Source organism: Apis cerana, linkage group LG11 (assembly GCF_029169275.1).
Source record: "Apis cerana isolate GH-2021 linkage group LG11, AcerK_1.0, whole genome shotgun sequence".
NCBI classification, from domain to species: domain Eukaryota; kingdom Metazoa; phylum Arthropoda; class Insecta; order Hymenoptera; family Apidae; genus Apis; species Apis cerana.
The window spans coordinates 11,385,116-11,407,618 of NC_083862.1; the positions used below are offsets into that span (position 1 = coordinate 11,385,116).

General features: G+C 46.1%; 1 long non-coding RNA gene across 3 annotated transcripts in view; it reads left to right on the top strand.

Moving 5' to 3' along the window:
* The window catches only part of LOC133666972 (uncharacterized), a 90,323-nt gene that overhangs the window by 39,771 nt on the left and 28,049 nt on the right, over positions 1-22,503 (top strand). For 2 of the 3 annotated variants that reach the window (XR_009831914.1, XR_009831913.1), the window contains exon 4: positions 2,291-2,425. The exons of the other annotated variant lie outside the window; for it this stretch is intronic. This is a non-coding gene — a long non-coding RNA (uncharacterized LOC133666972). Of the gene's footprint in view, positions 1-2,290; positions 2,426-22,503 lie in introns of those variants that run through there. 3 annotated transcript variants of the gene reach the window in all.

A 22,503-nucleotide genomic window follows, 5' to 3' on the forward strand; every position in this document is an offset into this window, starting at 1 on the left:
TATTTCAACGATCGCCTCGCGAAATGGAACCTTCTCAACTGCGCGAAATCCCTTGCTATCCGTGTCATAAAACTGACGAAGGGCAATGGGACGATAAAGCGCGGTTTATAAAAAAAAGGGGTTGAACCGATCCCATCGATTTTCCACGAGATCCAAGGCTTGTATTCCACTCTCGAATCCACTCGTCCCCGATTTCACGGTGAAAATTCATCCGACGTTACTTCTCTCTCCCTTCCTCTCTCTCTTTCTCTCTCTCTCTCTCTCTGCCCATCTAGTCATCGCGATGACGAGGCTCGGAAATCTCGAAGGACTCCTCCTCCTCCTCCTCCTCGTCCTCCTGCGGAGGCGGCGGCGGAGATGAGGTGGGGAGGAGGAGGAGGTGGCGGAGAGGAGGCGGCCCCGCATTCATTCAGGACACTTCTCGGCGGCGGCGCACGCAAGAACCGATGAATGAAAACAATTCGTGACTGCTGTCCCGTTAATGAATGACTCCCGGGGCAGTGGCTCTCTCGGTTTCGAATCGGCCGCGAGCTAATTAGTAGAAGCTTGCGGATCGCCACAATAACTCAACGTCCTTTACGAGCGCGGGCCGCACGTGATTTCCGTAAGTTAAATGGAAGGTGACGTCGGCTGGAATCACCGTACACCTCGTTCCACCCAAGGTGACGCCGTTTTGCTGCCGCTTGTCACCCGCCGTATTAGACCGAACCGTGTGCACGCTGATTTACAACTGTTACTCCACCTCTCCTTTCCTTTTTCACTAGCGCTTCGTCCCTTCCCGCTTTTCGATCTCTTCTCTCTTCCTCCTCCGCTCCCGCTTGGGGCTTGGCGCGAGCGATTTTTTCAAAGCGTGCGTTATTCGGATCAGCTAAGATCCAAGTTAAATTAATATTAATTTGCTCACAGGATTTTGTGCAAGACAAGTTTTCGTACTTTTTGAAATTAAAAACAGAAGATTGGATGCGATAGAGATAGAGATACTTTGCGAACGTACGAGATGGAATAATTTTACTTGGATTTAGAAATTATTACAAACGCTTGAAAAGATTCTACGCTTCCCGTAAAAATACTCGATCGGTCGAGATTCTAAACGGCAGATACGTCTTCCTAATCGTCCCGCCAAGCCCGATCTTATTTCGATTAAACTCAACACCGTCCCTTTGTCTCAACTTCGCAGGAAATTCTAATTCCACGCTCCGATTTACTTTCAATCCCCGCTTACCTGAGTGTTAGTTCGACCAGCTGCGATCCACGCCGGTGGATTTCACCGACGCTACCGACGCCCTCGACGCTTCCTCCGCTCGCTCGCTCGCTGTCTGCCGTCGCTTCCCGTCAAGCCGTTCCCACAACCTCGTGAATTTATACCTCGAGCCTGGCTATTTCCATCCGGATGGTAGCGGCGACCTTGAACCACGAGCACCACGATGGTTTTCCAGCCTCGACGATCGGGGGTGGGGGTTGACGACGAGAGTCGGCACGATCGAGAGTCGACGTTTCAATGTCCGTCGGAAACAGTGTCGCGACAGCGTTGGAAAGTCGAGGCGGAAGTCGTTGGACGATTGAAGCGCGCTGCGTTTGGAAACGTGCGATAAGTATTTAAAAACTTGTGGTTATTCCTCCCATTTTTGCTCGAGCCTCGATATTGAAGGATACTTATAACTGCGGTATCCGATCGAATTATACATCTCTGGACTCGATCGATTAATTTTAACGAATGTATTTAACAACATTTTTCGAATCTACTGCGAATGTCTCGTCGTACATTACGTACGTTTAAGAGAAATTGAAATTTCCTCTCGAAAGATTCGTTATTATTATTGCAATACACGTAATCGCGTAGCTACTTTTCGCGTATAGGCACGAACTTCGAGCGCGAAAACGTTAAAAGGTTTTTCACCAAATTTGAAGCCCCCCTCCCCCCAATTGCAACATCCCAAGAAGCAAAATCTGCCGCACAATCCCCCAACAACCCCACCACGTCACGAGGATTATAAAACAACTCGCACAGTAGAGAGAAAATACATTGCACCATTTATAACCACTGTCACTTCATCCAACCTTCCTCCAATCGTCCAACCTCCTCTTCCTCGACCACCATTATCGTATCCAAATTATCCACCTCGACCTTCCTCCTCTTATGCCTCTACCTGTCTTCCTCCTTGTCCTCCTCCTCCTCCTCCTCCTCCTCTTTCTCCTCCTCTTCCTCCTCTTCCTCCTCTTCCTCCTCCTCCTCCTCCTCCTCCTCTCCAACCCCTTCGAACTCGCTCTCTATCACCTTCTTCTCCCGCAGAGGATCATCACCAAGGATCGCCAGCTCGAACGCGCCACGACGTGCTCGCGCGGTTACGTGGCGATACGCGACGGAGCCGTGCCGGAAGACGCCACTTTGGCGTCTCTTTCGAGCAGACGGCTTTCCTCTTTTTGGCCGGCGTGAGAGGGAAAATCGTGGCGCTTCGCGGGCAGAAGGTCGGCGGACGAGTTGGCCGCGAGGGAAGCCCGGCGACAGTAGGATCCTGGGCTGGCCGGCCAGGGCCAGGGGCGGACGTCGGCATGGCAGAACAACAGGGGTTGGCGTGCACCGACGTCGGGGCCACGGGGTGGGGTCTTGGGTGGATGCCTAGCACGGGGTAGAGACGTCGGGACGGCCGGCGTTTGCGCCGTGTCGCGCCGCCTCTCCTTCCTCGTCCAACGCGACGCCTACCGCCTCGAGCCGTCCTCGTCGAGCCGCGCCGCGTCGCCCGTCTAGTCGACGACCAACGAAGCCGGATGACAAGAATCACTCGGAACGACTCGCCTCGCGGGTGTCAATTATGTCATCGGGTTTGTGGGATGTTGCGAGCTCCTTGAGCACGCTGCCTGTCTGCCTCGTGGAGGCTCTGGGAGGTGGAGGGCGGAGGGCTCCTTGCCTCGTGTGCTGTGCTCGTCGCATGCGGGGGTGTGATCGCGTGCGAAGGGATGATTCGATGGTAGATTTGGATAGATTTCGATATTTCGGTTCACGTATGTGCATAATTTCGCTCGAATTCGCATCCGATTACATTCGTATTACGCATTTGTATTGTTCGTACGCACGACGAGGGGAGGGTACGGCGAGGGTACGTGAATGAAAATTGAGAATTTAAAATCGTATACGTGTATATCCGGATTACTGTTTCGAGGACGTTTTCCCTTGGAGAATGTCTTCGATCCATCATCGACCGACGACAAATTTAATACCTCCAACTGCCGTGTATCCACGGTCCTGGCTGCGATCGAACGAGATTAAAGCGATGGAGAAACGAGCTCGCGACGGCTCGAGGAGAGGCGTCGAAGCTCTCGTGCCAGAGGCTGAGCTCGTTCGAGGGTATATCTCGACAAACGGCGTGACAAACGGTCAGCGATATTAAAATGGCTGCGGGGACACCCGTTTTTCGCCCGCAGCCACGATGGACTGTTCCGAGCAAAGCGCAATTTGTAGCCTGTACGCGTGAGTGACGCGTGACTAACCATTCGCGTGTCACGTCATTTCTCTTTGGGTACCCGCGCCTCTTCCCATTCAGTGGCCCCTCCTCCCGGCCCTCCTCCCCCCTCTACCCGCACACGATTACAAATTAATTGAGAGTGAAACGCGAACGCGCCGGTAAACGCTTTGAAAACGACGTGGACGGGGGCTGGGGGCGCTAATCATGAATAATGAATGCCTCGGCGGAACAACCCGCTTAGAAACGTGGCGGCCGATACGCGGCGATTTTCGAACGATAATCCAACCAAGACGACGTTTCATTTTTTTGCGTATTTTGTTGTACGTATCGAGTATGTACGGATATCTCAACGCGAGGAATTAATCGGTTTGAGAATTATCATCGCATTGTTGAACGATGAGAAGATTTCGGACGATGCGGAGATTCGAATTTTCCTTGTTTCCTTGTTTAGTGATATAGAAAAGAAAATATATATATATATATACACGTATATATCGTGGGATGAAAAATAGTTAGTTATTAACTTTTACGTGAATCCTTCCTTACTTTTGATTAAATCTAATTCTTTTAATTGCGCGATGTTTCTTCTACGCGCACGGATTTCTTGCATAGGTTAGAAAAATTACAGACAAATGAACATGTTACGTATTTTCCTTCTCATATTTTATCTTTAAATAATTTATCACGAGAGAATCACGAGAGAACGCGTACAACGTTGTAATTTTATACGTACATAAAATCCCGTGTTATTCGAAACACGGGAACGGAAGAAAGAATCGAATGGAAATCGAACGGTACGAGACATTTCGTGGAGGCACGCGATCGCGTGCACCTGTTCCACCTGCGCCAGATTTTCTCTTCCCCGTTTTAATTGTGATCGAATCGCGGCGACAGTTAGACAGTTATCGTAGCCAGTTTCGATGGCCTGAAAACGGCCGGCTATATTTGGCCACGAAAACCAGCGGCGGCGGTGCGCGTACTCGATCCACGGAGGAGGAAATTCATTCCGTTCACCGACGGAACCGTCTGCGCGTCTCCTCGAGTGTGCTCCCCTTCCTCTCCCGCCCCTCCACCCCCATTAAATTCGTCAACCACGAATCCTTACCGATTTTCCTTACCTCGACAGCTTCTTCGAGCTTTCACGCCAATTACCCTCGATGGCTTTCCCCCAGTTCCGGCCTTCCGTTTACGGAAGTATGGAACAATATATAAGGAACGCGATCGAAGCGATTGATCGTGCGCCATTTTCCTTTCTTTCTTTCTTTCTGTACGGCGATTACCGATCGAGTAAAGTGATCGAAAATAAACGAACGTTGAATGAAATCGTTAGAGCGACGCACGTTAGATTTGGATTCGTTGCGAAATTATGTTCGAAAGAAAGATGGATTTGCGTCCTCTCGAGGGAAAATTGCAATTCCTCGTGTATAATTTCCTACAAGATGTCGTCAAAATATAAAGCAACAACACCCGCTGCGCGTGACTTCTTTCTAAGTGAAGATCGAGAGAGTGAGTGGTATTTAACGAGGCAATCGCGTGAAATCATCGTGGAAAATAAATAACGTTGACGACGATAATCGTAACCAGACCTCCTGCGATTCATCCCCCGTTTTTCCCTCAAGACATCCTCTCGAGTCTTATCCCAACCTTATACTTGGAAGATGCGCCGCACTCGAGTCGCATCAGGGAACGACCTCCTCTCATCCGTGCCGCGTCTCGAAAAAATCTCAATCGTACCTACTCGAATCGTATTACGCGACGCAGCGAACGGGGTTGCGATCCCCGTCCCCCTTTTTCGACCTGAGGAAACTAAAGAGAAAAGAAAAAAAAGAAAGGAAGAAAGAAGAAAAATCCCACCGATATCCGAGTGCTCTCAATCAACGGCAGCCTGTCGCAATCTTACAGAAGATTATAGGAGGAGAGGAAACGTAAGACGGCTGAAGAAGCAACCCCGTGTCGCTCTCTCCGGGGATGCGACGTCATATCGATCAGGGTGGTGTTTCTGCACGGCCTAGCGGAGGGACGACGAGGTTGGAAACGGTATTAACGAAGAAGAAGAAGAAGAAGAAGAAGAAGAAGACGAGCACTAGGTCTATCTCCTCTCCTCCTCCCCTCCTCGAGTTACGTCTCTCTCCCTCCCCTCTACTCCCCCATTCCTCTCTTTCTCTCCCTCTCTTTCTCTCTCCTACTCGTCCTCTGCTGGTGTCCTTGTCCGACCTGCTGGAGGGGAAAACGAAGGTGCACTAACCCCAGATCCGAAGCGGCGAGCCTCTCTCTCCGCTAGGCGCGGCCTTCCGACGCCCGCTCGATAGAAACCCGACCGGTTCCAGCCAATGGGAGGAACGCGAGAAGATAAAGCCGTGGCCCGATTGGTCGGCGTGCTGTTCGCACTGACACCGCGGTGATGGGAAACGGGCGAGCCAACGGGCGCGTCGTGGAGATGGAACTGGTCCCACCAGCATCCATCCGCGGATCCGGGGGATATTAACCGTGCCGGGAACGAGAGTCATCTGGCGAATGCCGCTGGAGGCCTCGAGAGTGGATCTCCCGACGTTCCGCTTCCTAGGGAAGAGGATTCGGCAGGGGAATCGGCGGGGATCGACTCGGAGGAGTTTGGAGGAGAATCGGATCGAATCGAATGGGTTTGTTTGGGTAGGGGTGGATTCTTGGAGAGTCTTTTTTTCTTTGAATTTGTAGCGCACGCGTTTGTGGTTGACGTAACGTTTCGGGAGAATCTGGATAATTTAAATTTGGCGCGAAGAGAGTGGAGACTCTGGAGGAAAAACTCTTTTCTTGGAGAAAGAGTTAATTGGCGCTTGTTTTCGAGTCGAGCGCTTGAATTAACGTCAAAGGTGAATCGGCACGAGTGAAATAACGATAAATAAATCTTGGAAGAAGAAAGACGTTTGATCGGCATTCCGATATTACGCGTCCTAAATTTCTGCCAGGTTGGCAGAATTTCAAACTCGAATCCGATTCGCTCTGAAACTCGTGTCCGAACTCGTTCCATTAATCGGAACAAAAGGAGTGTTAATTAGCGTTGTAATTGAATCGGGGTGCTGTTCGAGGGCTTCGTTAACACTTTCTTCGTGCTAATCTCGAAACACGCGTGCCTTAATCTCGTACGTTAAGTTAACTTCAAACTTATTATACTTGTCAACTTGTCCTAATATCGTATCGTCCAATTTCAAGGCAATCCAGTAGATTAACCAATTTATTCCGCATGCAAAACCGTATACAATTTAATGATCCCTTTAAAAGTTCGGAATCGATACACACACGTGTGTATATCAAAGTTATATACCCTATTCGTCATTTCTCTCGCGATGTCATCGCGATGTAATAACTTGTTGAAACAACATTGGTCCAAAACCAGGTGCACCTCGAGGCCGCTCACAATAGCACAATGGTACATAAGCGTCATCGTAAGATACTCCAACTACCCTGCCTACACTCTCGTAATCGTATACATTGCACACTGTGTTTCAAGAGTTGCGTACAATAACATTGAATAGGTTCGAAATTAATACCGATACGACAACTTCTCGAAAGAGATTTTTCCCGTCACGCACGAAACGTTCGTAACTCCATTAAATAATCGGAAATAAATCGGAAAATGGAAAGTGATCTATATACAGGATACGGTGAAGAAAAGGATCGAAGAAGGTTGTAACGGGCCTCGCTTTACCGGAATAAGCGAGTAAAAGGTCCGGGCCCGAGGGCAGGTTTAGCCTCGTTCCAAGGGTTCCGATCCGCATTATGTAAAATACGGTTCCCGACTAGGTTATCTCCCTCGTGTAAGAGTAAATAAGTGCAAAGATATAACGGTTAATTTCCGTGTTAACCGCGTTTTATCGCGACGTCTATCCGCGGCGAGCCGCCCAAGCAGCAGGATGCCGGCGCTCTTTCCAGTGTGAATCTGCCGCGGTCGCCTCTTCCACGTGTGTCTTCCACCCGTGTGCCCGCTCAGACACGCACAATGCCTCCTCCTCCTCCTCCTCCTCCTCGCATGCGCTCATCCCTCAAGGATATGTTCCCCGTGTGTGCACGCATACACACCTGTCCACCTCGCCTATCTCCCTCTCCCCTTCTCTCCTTCTCTCCTCCGCTTGATCGCGAAACATGTGTGTTCCACGCGGTCTCGCGTGTTACCATGCGCTCGCTACCATGAGGCTCGAGCTTGCATCTCGCCGCTGAGGACACACCGAGCGGACGGGGAGGAGGCGGAGGGAAAAGGAGCGGAGGCGGCGGTCGAAACGGGGAGTGGAGGCGGCGTGGAGAAGAGGGAAAACGGTGGGTGCGTGTGCGCGTGCATCAAGTATATTTATGTGCGGCACCGTCACGTGGGGGAAGGATCGTAGATTGTGCGGCCGGGACACGCCGGTGTTGGTGAATGAGGCTGACGTGGATAAATGGTGCGTTTCCCCGCGGGAGACGTATAACCGGTGATCTTCCGGGCCTCTTGGTGGACTCTTCGTGCAACGGCCGATCGGTGTGCACGAGGAGGAGCGGGAGGAGGAGGAGGAGGAGGAGGAGGAGGAAGCGAGTCGCCACGACCGTGACGCCGCGCCGTGGTACCGGCTGGTCGCCTGGAAGGCGAGTACCAACGCGGATTGAATTGTTAATAACGGGGATGGGTCGATGATAGCGTCTCGGGAGCTCGTGGGAGAGCTCGAGATCGAAGAGGTTGAAGTCGATATAGGTGGCCGCGTCATAAGTGACGTGGGATTGTTTCTTTCTTGTCACGATCCTCTTCGCCTCTTTTCGTAACTTATATGCAGAGACGAGCCGTTAGGAAAAATTTGTAAATCTAGCAGCTATTCTATTCTATCCTATGGACCTGGAGAGAAGCTGAATCTGATCTCCCCTCTCTTTCTCTCTCTCTCTCCTTCCTCGTAATTGCGTTCGAGAGAGAGGCGCGTCGTTACGTCGCGAAAGAACGGTTCCTTTAGCCAGGCCAGGGAAGAGATCCGAATCTCTTTCCACGATGCTCGTCCACCGTAAAAATTACCGTCCTTCCCGAATTATCCAACACTCGCGGCCGGTGCATCGGCCATCCGCTCGACCGACCTACGCACCGCCGCGTGCACCGCCTTAAATCGCAATTAAAAGGCAGGGCGAGGAAGAAGCGCGTTTCGATGCGTGCCACAACGCACACCGTTAACACGAACGCGAGCAAGAAAGCCTCTCGGTTCTCGGGTTTCATTCAACTCGGCGCGAGCGAAACCCGGCAAGCTTTCACCGTGGCGGCGCGCTTCGAAATCTAATTAATCCGTCCTTCGTTGAAAGAGAACGAAGGCAGTGCCGCTTCATAAAACGGACGATTTCGCGGCGAATCGTCGTCGAAATCGAATCGAATCGAATCGAATCGAATCTCTCGGAGATAGGGATCGCGAGTTTCGCGAGTCCTTCTATTCCCTTCTCCCCTCCTCCCCCGATTGAAACTCGTCCTCTCATTGTTCCCCGCCGATGCGGAGTTCGTCCTGTCGGGCGAAACGGGGGCCAACGCCTGTGGCAACGGAGCGATCGGGTGGAGGCGGAGGAGACACGGTAGGAGGAATAAGAAAGCAAGGCAGGTCAGGCGAAGGCAGTGTAGGGTTATCTGATCGCGAGCGCGCGAATATCTTCTCGGCTTCCGGCGCCCAACCCGTGATTACCGCGTCGATTGTCTGCAAATGGAAGCTGAAAAAAATGCATCTCACACTCTGGAAAGGAAAGCATAGTTCCCCCCGTGGCGAGAGAGCGAGCTGCGTGTTTCGCGCCGGCGATATCTCCCCAGGAATCGTCCCACCTGCTCCCAATCGTATCGAACAATCGGCCAAAGTGTATCGATGCTCGTCGAATTATTCTCCAATCCGTGCTTTCTAACTCCGTTTCGTGACCTCCATTTTTCTTCATTTTTTCCAAATAAACCAACGCCAAACTTTCCTGCGTGCGTTTAAAATAATTGAACTTTGACTTTTTCTTTTTGCCGCGTGCGATCCATCTTAGGCGTGGCCGAAAAAAAATATGTGAAATCGCGAGTATTGTTGTTTGGAAGGAGCATTCGGTAAGCGAGAGCGCGCGTTCCCGTGCACGGCAAATTTGAAATTATAAGCGATAAAATATCAAGGAATCTAAGGAAGGTTCGAAAAGGAGCGCGCATGCACATCGGAAAAATGGAATCTAGATGCATAAATCCGAACGAACCGCGTTCTCCTATTGCATAAATATAGATTAGTCTCGGCCGATATCAGAGTTACAGTCTGTGAGCATGTCGAGTTTCAGTAGGAACGAAGCTTTCCAGAGGGAGAGAGGAAGAGAAAAGTAAAAGGATATAAAGGGGGAGGAGAAGAGAAGGAGAAGAAGGAACGATAAAATTAAAAGAGGAGAACGAAAATCAAATTATCTTACGTATCTGTAGCTTCGATTAATTTTCGAATTCAAGCGAACTATCGCTGCTCATCATTAATAACGAAACGAAATTCTTCTCTCGTTATTTACATTCAAAGTATATCCGTTGCGCCTCCAATTTTCGAAATAGCGATTAGTTCCCCTGCAATTATACAACCGATAATAATTCGCCTGGATTATACGCGAAATCTTGCTATGAAAACCGTTTGACGCTATGTTTTACCAAAATTTGTGAAAATATCGAGGCAACTCCCGCCTCGTCCGTTTCTTCTCGCCGCTCATTAGTCACGCTAGAAATTCCGGGAAATTTCGACAGGTTAATGATTATGGCGGGAAATCGAGCGTGCGCGATTAATTATGCGAAAATTCGAGTCGTTGGAACGTCTAATATTTCTCTTTCGCGAGCCATTAAACTCGCCAAACACTTTGAAATCGATCCCGTTTCAACCAAAAATACCGAATATCGTCCTAATCCTTCGCGAACAATTTTCAACTTCGCCGTGGCGGCTCGGAGAGAGAGAAAAAAATCTTCCATCTCATACCCATTCCATCAATTTCTCATTTCGTTCACTTCGATCATTCCCCCACCACGAATGGAAGGAGCAACTACTTTGAAACCATTGTCGAGCTTACGAAAAGGGATTGTAAAGGTTCCGTAAGAGACGTCATGCATTTCTTTTTTCCTTTTTTTCCCCAACAATGCACGTTACTCAACCGAGTAGTGTGCACGGTTTCGACCACAACAGTTAACTCGCGCGCCATTCATCACGCGGAGATAGGCGCGTTTCCCAGTGGTCCGTTCGAGGGAATCGACCAACCCTTTCCTTCCTCCAAGCCGATCCAATTTTTCCCCCAATTTCGCCCCCGTCAAAAAATAAACGACGAGGGAAATCGCGAAGAGGATGAGCCTGAAGAAAAAAGGGAGAAAGAGGAGAAGGATGACGAAGTGGCGAGCGTGTATAATACAACCAATAAATAAAATCGTTTTCTCGTTTTCGACCAGCCTTCCGCCATATTTATGACGGTAAAAACGACTCGATCCACGCTATTCCAGGCGGGTGTAGCCCCGAAGGAATGAAATCCTCGTTACTCTCGGTATACGTTCGGTGTCTAGCATCCGGCGGCGGCGCGATTTATTTGAGCTTCCGTCTTTATCGTTGGCCAGGATCACCGGGTGAAAGAGGATATAGACCATAACCACTTCGCGTTGGCTGGCTTCCTTCGCCAGCCTGGATCCCGTATCCTATTATATTGTGCGCGAAAACCGACTTGGCAAAAGTTGGTGGAGAGGGAACGGTTCGAACAGTGGGGGGGAGGAAGAATAAAATAGAGAGAGAGAGAGAGAGAGAGAGAACGAAAAGGGGATATAAACTGTGAAGACTCATTAAGAGGCTCGATGATAAAGTGAGTTATGGCACTCCCGGGGAATCGCGCCATTCCGCCAAGTGTGATTGTAACAGTGTTTCTGGCTTGCTGCACCCGCACCTTCGTTATTTATGTAAGCTCGCCCCGCGAAAATCTAACTGGCTGGAAATGGGAACGCATATACGTGTTATCGGCATAATAACGTTGATTCGTGTTTCTTTGACTCGTCCTAGTTGGTATGAACGGAATTGTTTTGCAAGTGTGATTTACGAGGCTCGTGTTACTTCCTTACCGCGATAGCCTCGAATGGTTATGGTTTAACTCTTCGGTTTTTTCTTCTTTTTTATTTTTTTTTTACCAACCTGAATCGCTCATTAATGCTTTAATACCGTGCCTCGAGATGTAATTAGCGAAAATATATTTCTTCTTCCTCGCACTGTGGCGAAAGAATGGAAAAGAGGAAGTTTCGTTAACCGGGCTACCCGTTAATGGACTCATCAGTAACGCCACCTAGCAGGATATATTCGAGATTAGATTGGAGGACGCGCTGTTGGAACAAGATAGCCGCTGAAATTATATTATCTCCACCTCGTATTCGATATTCAATCGTCAATTTCTCTCCTCTGAGAGGAAACGAGAAAATCGTCTTTCGAGTTGATTTCAAAATAATTTCACCGTCGATCGAGAAAAGGCTCGTCGCAAGCAACGCATCCCTCTTAAACGCGAAAAATTCCTCCTCGTATCGAAAGATATCGGCAACATCCCTCCCGTCGTCCCCCTGTTTTGTTCACCTGGCCGTCCCCAGGGCTAGCAAGTCGAGCGATCGTCGTTAAGGGCGTGAAACGGGTGTGGATCGAACGTCTTTCGACGTCGGGGATCGGAGAGAAGGAAAGGAAGGCTTGGATAAACAAGTCGAACCCGCACCCCATTCGGCGGGTTGTCAAAGAGGACAAACGAGGATGTCGCGTGGCGAAGGAAAGTTGATGCGAGGCAGCGCGAGTGGCGGCTTCCCTCTGATGTCTCTGGCCAAACAATATCGTCGTTTGTATTTTTGGTTGTTCCATAAGTGGAGGGCAGAGAGAGATTCGTGTTATTTTTCGTTCCGTGAGGAGGGAGACGCGGCTGGTTATATCGGCCCCCCGCTCCCCCGACCGATTGTCTTGCAATTACGGTTTAATTGCAACGTTTGTTACAAGGAGTGGGGCCATGGTTTCGGGACCAGGTGAGTGCAATTAAAAAGTAACCGGGTATTAATGATTTTATTAAACTTTCGTCCAAGAGTTTACGCAATTTATTGTCGCGCGTGTCGCGTTAATCGTGTTTATTGCGATCTTGTTTCCGTTCACCAATCATGGACGCTTGAATTTCTTTTTTTTTTTTTAATTTTGCCCGCTCTTCTAATTGAATTTTATAAATTATAAGTTTGCTGTCGTCGGGGATGTATTTAATCGTATTTCAACACGATTAATTTTGTTCGTCATCTACTAAATATCGTATGTTTTATTTATTCGCCAAATTAATAGCGTGATAAATTTATCTACAGTAACACTGTAGATTCAAAGTTTCACAAAGTTTGACGAAAAAGTTTGCAATTCCACGTTCTATCCAGACACGCCTAACTTATCTATTTCTTATCATCAAAGTTTTTAGAGACACTTTGCTATTTACATGTGTTTTGAATAAATATTTTTCCCCGCGATCCTCGGCATCGATAATTGACGGCCACTTTTTTCGCCCCATCCTCGCGTTCCTCGCCGAGACACGCTCGTTCATCGATGCACACTGGCCATTTCTGGCCATTTCGCGGCCGCAGAATCCAAGGTTTTACCTTTGTGCGAGTTGGCTGGATCCTCGTACATAATCGTGAGCCGTGGAATGGTTCCGGAGCGTCATATCCTTCGGCACGATTAAAGGACCGACGGCTTTAATCCCGGACCGGAGAGAGACCGTCCACGGGGAACGGTGGGAATACGATTCCGGCATAAAGCGACGACTTTATGGTTATTCGACGTACGATTCGCTGACGGGTTCACTTTGTGGAAGACAACGGGAGACGGTGGAGCAGGGAGGAAGCGGTGGAAGACGGTGACGAGGAGGAGAACGAGGACGACTCACGAAGGACGACAAAACGCAGCAGCCGCGCCGGTTTTGCTGCTACCTGAACGCTTGCTCCCTGAACGAGCTTTCTTTCATGTAACGGGTGACGCGATGTGAATTGAATTATTATATTTATATATATGTGTGCGTTTTATTAACTGGGTTTAACATTTTCTTTAATTCTGGAATTTTTAATTTTTTAATCAATTCGATAAGATACATTTTTATATTTCGTAACGATGGGGTCAATTTTAATCGCAATTTTGTATAACAATTGGGTTAATTGTTAATATTATATTATATTGTTGTTTCGTTATTAAATATAAGGGGAAATAGTTTTGAATGTAATTAATTGGGATATTATACGATAAGATCACAAATTTTGTTTGGGTATATCTATAATTATATAGATAGATTTCTCTTCATCAATTTTTATGTTACTCAAAGATATAAATAAGATACATATTTTATATTCGTTAAAAGATATATATGCGATAGTGGGATCTAGAAATCTGTTACAGCAGGATAGTTTCCGTGAAATCCTTCTCAGGCTGCGTAAACTGACTGTTAACGTACTGCAACGTTTTACAGAGGAATATTTCAGAAATAAACTGCGAACTTCACCGTCAGATGTAGCCATGAATCAAGTCAAACTTCGCCGTTTCTCATTCCTAAAACGAACTTCGCCGCCTCACCAATGATCCTCTCGCTCAGACCTGACATCAAGGTATCTCTCTCCGCGTATTTTTTATCATTTCGTAATTTAATTTCGCACGATATATATATATAAGGTATACAACGAGGAGATAAAAATTCATGTAAATTTAAAATTTTTTTTTTTAAATTTAGTCGATATCGGTTAAAATATTTACAACTTTCACCGCGTTTCCATTTCAGCTTATGCACGATTTTTGAACAGGGGATCTGCTTTCACTACTTTTATTCTCACTTGAAAACTTCTCTTCTCTCGACGCATAAGAGATACATATAAGGAAATCGATCTACATAATCCTATAATGTTAATCTTAAAAAAGGGAAAAAAATTTAATGAAAAACTTCAAAATTTCAAATTCATACGCGCGTATATATGTATATATCTCATCGAAGGAATCATCCTCTTTCAAGAAATTTCTCTTCAACGTTATTTAACGTCGTTAACCTTTCGCAATCGTTTACAATCTTTTTTTTCTTTCTTTTTCTTCTTTTAAATCCCAAAATTCACTAACTTTATACCCAAGAACCAAAGGATCTCCATAAAACGGGCTTTAAATCAGCATCAAACGATCCACGAACGATCCTCGAGCCATCCCTGCCGAAAAAACGAAAACACCCTGTATAAAGACAACGGGAGGATCCCCGTGTACGCGTAGAGGCGTAGGCCACGAAGAAAAACTCCTTGCTGGGAGTTGATGTGTGGCCATTGTGACGGAATTTTGATAACGACAGGGGACGCCACGGGGTATCCCGCGGCGCTACCCGCGATTTCGACGTCGGACATAATTCTCGTAAAATTCTCGGCTTTATGGTAATGTCCACCGTACCCCGTATTCCCGTGGCAGGCCGTCAGCTTCGAATTTTCTCCACGGACCGGCTCGATGATTTTTTTCTTATCACGATCGGCCCGGCTGCCGCCGGCCCCATTCTCATCGCTCCACGATAATGCCCCCTTGCCAACCTCTCCAATCGTTTTATCGAATCGGCCAACATTGAGATTTCAAGCCCCCTTCTGCCAGATACCTCGTAGCTTCTTGAATTTTTATCGCTTCGAAATTTTGTTTTGTTACGCGTGGCGAAAAATTGTTTTACGATTATCGTACAATAGTGCAATAAAACGATGCCTCGCTTTTTCCAATCTTGAAAAATTTACATATATAACTATATAAATCGTGATGATTTTGTCAAAACAAAATTTTCGAGCAAATTTTTTAAACTATCTCGAAGAAAGGTACCTTTTCGCCTCGAAGGTGTGATACAAAGAACGAACTACAATTATCGTATCAAAATAGAAGGACTTTCTTCTTCTCTCCTCTCCTCTCCGATTCGCAAACGAACGAAACAACTTGGTGTATCATCGATGGAGCACGAAAAAGAAAAGAAAAAGTCTGGATTCCATCGAGTAGCATTCAGACGTTTCGCTAACAACTTCACTAATGTAAAACTCTCGGCAACGTTTTTCACACGGCGCTGCGCACACCGATTTACCGAATTTCTCACAAGGTCCCGGCTGTGGCCGGGGCCGTAACAGATAAGATCTCGCCAGGGTTACACGTAACACTGGAAAGTCCGCGTTCCTAGCCTCCTTGATCCTCCCCTCCCTTTCCCCCCGTTTCTAACCGCGGAGTATCAACTTCATCTTTATCATCTTTGTTATGGCGTCGCCGCGGGATGTCGACCCTTTCGGGTTTCTAACCTCAACCTGGGAGAAACTAGGAACAGATAAGCGCGCGCCAAGATTAAAGACCGCCACTGTTGCCTTTGGATGGCGTTTCCACTTTCCATGGAAAGGGGAAGGATCGATGGAATCTGTTTTTAGCGTTTACATTCACACGTTTTAATTGGAGGTGATAGAAAAAAAACGTTGAAGTGTCGCAAATTCGTTGGATTAAACTGCGCGAAGATGAACTTGGTCTGGTTTCTTTTAGTAAGTAAGTAAATTTGTTGGAATAATAATTGAGGATTTTCTATGGTGTGTATCTTTTCCATCGTGATTCGTATCGTTCAAAGGATTAAATATATATTTTGATGATATTCAGGATGCAGAATATACAGGAATATGCAGAAAGGGATAATTTATTACTTTTAATTTTATCCTGGAATTCTTTCTGTTTTGAAATGTACGTATCTCTGAAATCACGGATTATGGATCACCGACTATAAGCTTTTAATTTCACTTATGACGAGTGGAAGGTTGAAAAGAACGTCTCTAAATTCTAGATGGAATTTGAATAAGAGATTACACGCATCACGCGTATCTCTTGAATGCCAGAAGATATCTTCCTTTGTACATTCTTATTAAGTTTCTTAATATTTCTTAGAAAAATATTATCCTTCGCTCTATGTATTTTCATCCTCAAATTACATTCCTTGCTACACTTTGTTAGTCCCTATTAGACCACCTTTGTCGAAACCACACTTCCTCTTCCAACATCCCCATTCATTTCTTTCCAATCCACCTCGAATCTCCAATAAATCTGTAACTTCTGTTCATTCCATCCACGAAAGTACATCCCTTTTCAATTTATCCCTCGAATTTCTAACGCCACGTACGATCCACAAAAGTATCTCGAGCGAATCGATTTTCAATGAAGACGTTTAAACGATAATCCCGTGCAATTTCTTGCCTCTTAACCCCGCTCCTCCTCTCCTTCCCTCCCCCTCCCATCCCCGTTCACATGTATCCCTGGACTGCTTTTCCTTTTCCTTCCTTTGTAAGGGAAAAATCGCAGGGCTGATTAAAAGGCCGCTTAGTATGCTCGAGGCAGGGCCACTGATAAATAGCTCCGCTTCTTTCGTGTTGGCAAAAAGCTAGCTAGCGCCACGACCCCATTCATGCCGCATACGAAACCATATGTGGCGTTGTCCTCGCCACGTTACACTTACACGGGATTCCAGACCCGCAGGAGTCTGTTCTGCAGAATTTACATTCCCGCCGGATACTCTCCTCGGATCGGAGTTAAATTCCTATTTTTGTTTCGTCGTTTCGTCTTCCCTCCTTTCCCCCTCTTCGTAAGCCTCCGTAATGTAAAATTAAATCGTTATTCTCTTTAAATCGTCGCGACGATTATTTCCAATCTTTTTCTTTTTTTTTTTTTTGGATCTTCTTATCGACTAACAGAAGTCTCATTAATTGTAATTCAAATATATCGATTACAAGTATTATTAAATGTATAATTGATAAACGGAATATGTAATTTTCCAGAATTTTCCAGAAGGAAAGCAAAAATCTAAAACCAATTGGTTTGATTCCAGTTAGAGAGTAATCTAACGATAATAAATAGATTGAAATGTTCAGAAGGAAGAAAATATTTGTTGTACACTTGGGAGGGAAATATGAAAGAATTAAAACGTTTTCTCTCTCGCGAAATAATCTGTTATAAAAAATATCAAAAATCATTTTAATTATAAATTAAGCAGCAACGATTGGTCTAACAATCAGTTGAATTTTTCAGTTTTAACTCTTATCAAGATTCGCATGCCAAATTGAACAATTTTCTCCTGTAACGGAATTGCAACACCAAACCCTTCTTCGAAACGTTAATTTTCACCGATCTCAAAAAAGAAAAAGGAAAAAGAAAAAAGAGAGAGAAAGCGAGCAGAAAAAGCAAGCGGAAAAAAAACATATCTCGGTTCTCGTTTCCTCGCAACCACCACTCATCCCCGGCCGTGGTATCAGAAAACAAAACGCGGGGTACAGAAATAGTGCGTTTGCCGTGTGTCCGCGTTGAAAGCCGCGCGAGCGTTTGATGCGTAGAAGCGGAGAGGGTTTGAAAAGCGGCACGGGAAAAGGCGGGTGAAAAGTTGAAACGGGGCTGAAAAATTCATACGATTCAGTGTGGCGAACAAAGAGGGCGAAGAAAGAGGAAACCACCGCCTTTCCTTTTCCGCCTCGTTTTCATCCGCCAAATTGAAACGCGGGTCCGAAATATCGTGTCGCCGCGTTTTTATTTCTTTTCCTTCTTCTTTCTCGACCGTCCCCCTCGTCGTGGACATCGCAAAAAAAAAAAAATGTCGGATGGAAAATATAACGAAAAGGGGGAAAATAGGGGAACGATCGAACGTTTCGAATTTTACGGGCCTCTACGCGCGTGTTGCAGCGTCTCGTCGAGGTCTAGTAATTAAAATCCATCCATCCGAGTTGCAAACCTCTTTAACGATGTGCGTGCGCGAATAATTTTTTGCCACCTGTCCCCTCCGGCCTTCGCGATTTACTGCTTATTTAATTTTACGCTACGTCGATTTAAGATCTTCCGCCGGATGGGGAAAGGATCGTCGATTCTGACCATGCTGTTCGAACGAAGATGGGAAAAAAGGATTATTCTTCGATGGAAAAATTCGATGAAACTTTTGATTTGGAATGCGATATAGTATTCGAAAACGATTACGTTTCTTGATGTATATCGCGAGTCAAATGGTTAATGGAAAAGAAAGAAGAAAAATAACGAGTCGAAGAAGAGGACAATAATTAGATATCTTTTTTCTACGGCGAAAGGGTGGAAAAATTTAAAATTATTCGCATCCTTCTCTGAGGAAAAACAATACAACAACAGAAAAATCCCCAAGCGGTTTCACGAAACCGGATAAACCACATAACATAAGAATCTCGTGTTTCCTTACTTTAACTGGAAAACGAAACAAAGCAAAAAAAAAGAAGAAGAAGAAGAAGAAGAAGAAGAAAAGAAACAGTTTACAACAATGCTTATCTTTCCTCATAGTCTCCTCTCTTTCTCTCCCCTTTCCTCTCACCCTTTTCTTTACAAAATATCCTTTGCAAAATGCGATTACGATTCTCCGGACAAAAAGAATGGGCGGCCAATGGTGACGCGTTTGCGCGGGATATTTGAAATTCCTCGACGAGGCGGATCGTCTCCCCTCCATCCTGTCCCCTCCCCGCTCGCGATTTCTAGTTAAACGACGGGGGATAATTCGTTCCACGTAGAGATAAAAGTTTAGCGAAATTCTTGGCCTTCTAGCAAGGACAGATTTCCAATAACGCGGAGAAGCACGATGGTCGATAATCTCGTTCGGCGAGTCGTCTTTTTTCCCCCCTACTCCCCTTCCTCTCGCCGATTTCTTAGACGACGGATGCTCTCTCTCTTTCTCTCTCCACAGATGCGATAAATCATCTCGTTTCTCGAGACGACGCTCTCGCCGCGCTCGTTCGGGACGAGCATTTTTATTTGACAGCGGCAGCCATGTGCCGTGGACTTTCCAAAGGCTACGTGCACGGTGAATTAAGTATCGGAATCGGTATCCGCCCTAGGAGAAGAGGTTGTCAGGTGTCCCCGATAGAAACGACGAGTTATTAAAAAGCTGTCCTCGGGAGCGGAGGAGGAGAGAGAAACGAGATTCTCAGTTTTTTCTCACGCGGAAATTTCGTGAGAAACGCGCTTCCTCGTTCGATCCTCGTTTTTTTTTTCGTTTTATACTTTCGGCTCGCTATTCGCGCGCGTCGTTGCGCCGCAACGTGTATGGAAAATATCTTCATAATGCTCTTTCATACGCATAGGAATTACGTTTGTAATTCGATCGATAAGGCATGATTGATATTTTTTCGAAATAGCGAGGAAGTGAAGAAGATATGATGATGAAAAGGTAACGAATCATGATTTAAACCTCTAAAAAGTTTATTACGCGCTACGTAGGATACTTTCTTTCCTATCTGTTGAAGTTAAGAAATTTTGTAAAAATGGAGAAATCAGTCCAGCTTCTCTAATTCAACCTGAAATTTCTTGCCTCGTCCCGAGGTGAATTCTAAACTTTCTTCCGAGGCAAAAACACGCTTCTGTCTGTAAAAACTGTATCGTGGAAAACGTGGACAACAAATCACGCACTCCTCCCCCCATCCAATGAATCTCTCCGTCCATCGCGAATAGTATCCACTCGTCGATGTCGTCGAGAGATCGATTCTCCGTCTTCCTCTCTCTTAAAAAAGAAAAAAAACGAAAGAAGAAGAAGAGGAATCAATAAAAAAAAAAAAGAGAGAAAAAGAGAAATCAGTATCCAAGCTACAGACGCGTTTCCGTACCAAGTTCTCGCCCTTTAATTAAACGACCCGAGAACGCGATGAGGAGAAAGAGGGCGCTAGAAAGGTGGATAAAAGGAAGAAAAGAAAGAAAGGAGGAGAAAAAAAAAGAAAAGAAAAGAGAAAAAAAGGAAAGGAAGGAAAAAGAGAAGGAAGGAAGGAAAGGAAGAAAGAAGAAGAAGCGGGAAGACGGAGAGAGGGTGGCGAGGGAGGTGGCGAGGCGCGAGGAAGGAAAAGGAGCGGAAGGAAAAAAAGAGTAGAAGGAAGAGGAGGGGCAGAGCAATAATTACTACTGGGCTCACAGTTTTCAGGCCCGATGCCGGCGAGCAGTCGTGTAAAAAAGAGAGAGAGAGAGAGAAAGGAAAAAAGAAAAAAGAGAAAAGAGAAAAAAATCCCCAACGCCACCCACACCGCGAGTCGAGGAGGGGCCAGAGGTTAGTTATTCATGCGTCAAGGCGCCACCGCCACGAGTTATTCGAACCAGACCGTGCGTCTCTAACGCGCGGCTACGAAATTCTAAGCCGTCCTACTCTTTCTCTTTTTATTCTTGACTCCTCACCCTCTTTTCGACTCTATCTCCACTTGAACGAGAAATAACACCGATAACTGTTCCGACCAGCCGGAACTTTCCTGATCTTTTGTTGGGGTTGCGATTTCTTGGCTTCGAGCGAGTTTTTGCCAAGTTCTTCGTTCGAACAGACCGTATTTTTCTTCCTTTTCCTCTTTTTTCCTTTGGGATTTTTTTTATTCTTTTAATTGGATTTTCTGGATCGTTTGAAACGTGCGACGATGATTTGAAAAGCGTGGGAAGATGAGAATCGAACACATAGAGAATAAAATGTCGAATTGTGAATAAAATTCGATTTGCATATCGTTTCGTTAAAATACGAATTTAATAACTCTATAAATTATTAAGATGGATGGAAATGATAAAAGGATGTAATGTAATAACAAATAACTTAATCAATTCAAATTAATTCAAAGCTATATCATCGTCGATTTATAAAATTATACAATCTGAAGAAATATATAATCTGAAAACATTAAGTATCGTGGAAATCCTTGAAATTCTACGATTACATTTACATCGCAAAAAGTATCGAGTTATCATAACGAATTGAATTATAATCTACAAATTAAATATCAGTCTACAACAAACAACATTTCCACGTTTCTCACACGAATTCGCACGATCAAAAACTTTTTCTCTCACGATTACATTCGTCCATTAGCCAATTGTATTTTTCGCATTCACCATCCAGAATCTAATCACCGAACCGCTAACGACTCTTTCCTTTGCGCCGTTCAAAAATAAACGAGTCGAGAAGGTTCAGCCATCGTTCCATATCGATTCGAAAAACGATCATCGCGTCTCGTTGACTAAAGAGACTCGTTGCCATCGCGATATCGAAGTAGTGACCACGAACGATAAAGCATTGGCCACGATCGCGTGGAGCCATGTTAATAGACGCGTCTTCATAAATCTCTTTCTTTTCGACGGGTTCGAGAAGAAGAAGAAGAAGAAGAAGGAGGAGGAGAAGGAAAAGAAGAAGAAGAAGAAGAAGAAGAGGGTTCGAAGGATGGAAAAGGGAGAAAAAAGAAGAGAGGACACACGGAGTATGGGATAGTAAATTGAAATAATTCTCGGCCAAAAGAGAATAGCCTTTGGCCAGACGAGGTGGAATCGGTACCGGGCTAGAAGCCATCGTGCAGGGGCATCCGAGGAGGAAAACGATCCCGTGGCTCGCCTCGAATAGGCCTCGTGACGATGTAGCCGTAAATCGAGGCGAGTTGATGGCGCATTGATTGCCTCGCATCTCATCACGCTCGAAACGTTTCCACGTTGCTCCGACGATTCCTATTTAACCGTCTCCGCGCTACTTTTACGACAAGATCCTGCCCGCGACTTGCCCACTAAGATCTCGAGAAAGAGAGCCTTTCGGGAAGGGGGTTAGCTTCTAAATTCATTGGCTGAATGAATTTAGATTCCTTTATTTCTCTTGTTATATATACTTTTAAACAATATACAATTTTTTTTCTAATACGATTGGAAAATACAAAAGATAGCAGATCCGCAATGTCCATGAAGTGCCAAATATACAACCAGAAAATGAAACGAGACTGACTGTAGCGAATTACGGATTTACAGAAGCGAAAGCCCACCAGCTCAATCGTTGCACGAGCCACAAGGATTAAAGGCACCAACAACGAACTAACAGGCGATCTCTCGGTGGACACCTGTAACCGCAATCGGGGCTTCACTCGTCAAGAGACTCTCCCCCTTTTCTCGATTCCTCGTGCCCCGTTCCCTCCCCGTGCCGCGGCGCGTTTAACTGGATCGGGCGGTTCAATGGTGCTCCGTGGCCATTAGCCCCGTCCCGTAATTTACGTATTTGTTCTTCGGCTTGTAAATCTTCCTCCTCGATCCTTCCGTCCTCCCGATACGGC